Source organism: Medicago sativa, chromosome 6 (assembly GCF_051527215.1).
Source record: "Medicago sativa cultivar Bolivia chromosome 6, Bolivia_mono, whole genome shotgun sequence".
NCBI lineage: Eukaryota > Viridiplantae > Streptophyta > Magnoliopsida > Fabales > Fabaceae > Medicago > Medicago sativa.
Window position 1 is genome coordinate 23,055,001 of NC_140754.1, and position 2,500 is coordinate 23,057,500.

The window sequence follows — 2,500 nt, forward strand, 5'->3', positions numbered from 1 at the left end:
AGCCACCCCACCATGCCTGGGCGTGAGAAAGAGGGAGAAATTTTGCCTTACCATGACCAAGACAGTGTTTGGCCAAGACGAGGCATGAACAAACGTTAAACTGCATGCTTGGCCTGTGCCTGCCCAAGTCACGAACGGCAAGACGACCCCCTCTTTCCCACGCTGGGGGATTGGCTGGGCTTTCGACGGGACGTGGAAAATATGAATCAATCCTACTCTTGCATGACGAGGACAAAGTTTGGCCAAGACGAGGCATGAACAAATGTTGAACTGCATGTTTGGCCTGTGCCTGCCCAAGTCAAGAACAGCAAGATTTCCCCCTATTTCCCACCAAATCTGCCCCAAATTCATCAAAAAGATCTGAATTTATCAAAAAAATTTGATGAAAACAGCTCAAATTGATGAAAATGGGGCAGATTTGGGGGGAGCAGCTTGTTACCAGGGGCCTGGGGGTGCCTGGGCGCGCCCCAGACAGTCCCCCAGCCATGCCCAGCCATACCCAGTCAAGGTGCTCCCCCTATATATGTCTGATGTGCCATTTCCAGTTTTGTAGAAAAAGGGGTGAATTTTCCCTGCAGGCATAAAGTCCCGAAAATGTGACCTAGAAGTTGAATTTTTCCGCGATTTTTTGCAGGCATGTTAGGGACATAAAAACAACATCTCACACAAAAAATTAGAATTTTCCGACGAGGGACGGATTAAATATGAATTTTTGACGCGTCAAAAACTCAAGAAACCAAAAAATCAAAACATCGACCTAGAGATCGAATTTTGAGCTAGTTTTTTGCAGACACCTCAATAAAAATACATCTAGAGGGTCTGGAAAGTTTCGTGGCAAACCGACAACGTTTCGATTTATTTTGATGTTTCGACCGAAACGCGCAAAAATCGCAATTTTTTTTCAAACGAGCACCCATCAACGGGACAAATCTTGTTCCCAAAAAATTCAGGCATGTTTGGGACATCATTAGAGCCTCCCTCAAGAAATTTTGGCGATTTTGCACGCGGGATTCGTTAACTACGAATGTTTTGAGCGTCGATAGCCGAAGAAACGAAAAAAACAACCCCGTTTTGCCTCCCGAATTGCAAAATGCCGCCTTGCCCTGGCTTGGCATGGGCACGGGAAGGTCGAGTCCCAGCCGTGAACAAAAATTTCAATTGGTATGACCTTAATAATACGGGTGCGCAGGCGCGCGCGCGCACGCGCGAGGAATTTTGGCCTACGGGACCCCTCCCGACGTGGTTTGGCCTGAGCACGGGGCTCCCGACGTGATTTGGCCTGCCGAGTCCCAGGCATGGGCAAAAATTTCAATCGGCAGCGCGCTAGAGATTTTTGCCTACGAATTCCCTCCCGACGTGACTTGGCCTGTGGCTGCCCAGCTCAAGAACAGCACCTCTTTCCCACCAAATCCCCCCCAAATTCATCAAAAGATCCGAATTTATCAAAAAGATTTGATGAAAACGGCTCAAATTGATGAAAATGGGGCATATTTGCTTGTTGGGCAGTGGCTGGGGGTGCCTGGGCGCCCCCCAGACAGCCCCCAGCCATGCCCAGCCATGCCCCAACAAGCAGCTCCCCCTATATATGTCTGATGTGCCATTTCCAGTTTTGTAGAAAAAGGGGTTAATTTTCCCTGCAGGCATAAAGTCCCGAAAATGTGACCTAGAGGTTGAGTTTTTCCGCGATTTTTTGCAGGCATGTTAGGGACATAAAAACAACATCTCCCACAAAAAATTAGAATTTTCCGACGAGGGACGGATTAAATATGAATTTTTTACGCGCCAAAAACTCAAGAAAACGAAAAATCAAAACATCGACCTAGAGATCGAATTTTGAGCTGGTTTTTTGCAGACACCTCACTAAAAATACATCTAGAGGGTCTGGAAAGTTTCGTGGCAAACCGACAACGTTCCGATTTATTTTGATTTTTCGACCGAAACGCGCAAAAATCGCAATTTTTTTTCAAAGGAGCACCCATCAACGGGACAAATCTTGCTCCCAAAAAATTCAGGCGTGTTTGGGACATCATGAGGCCCTCCCCCAAGAAATTTTGGCGAATTTGCACGCGGGATTCGTTAATTACGAATTTTTAAGCGTCAAAACGTCAAGAAGGCACGACATCCGCGCTAGTCGACCTAGAGTTCGAATTTTGAGCTGGTTTTTTGCAGGCATCTCTATAAAAATACATGTAGAGGATCTGCCAAGTTTCGTGGAAAACCGACAACGCCTCGATTTATTTTGATTTTTCGACCGACACGCTCAAAACCTCAATTTTCCCCCAAGTGCGCGTCCACCGACGGGTCAAATTTTGTCCCCCAAATATTCGGCCATGTTTAGTACATCATAAGGGCCTCCCCCAAGAAATTTTGGCGAATTTGCACGCGGGATTCGTTAATTACGAATTTTTAAGCGTCAAAACGTCAAGAAGGCACGACATCCGCGCTAGTCGACCTAGAGTTCGACTTTTGAGCTGGTTTTTTGCAGGCATCTCTATAAAAA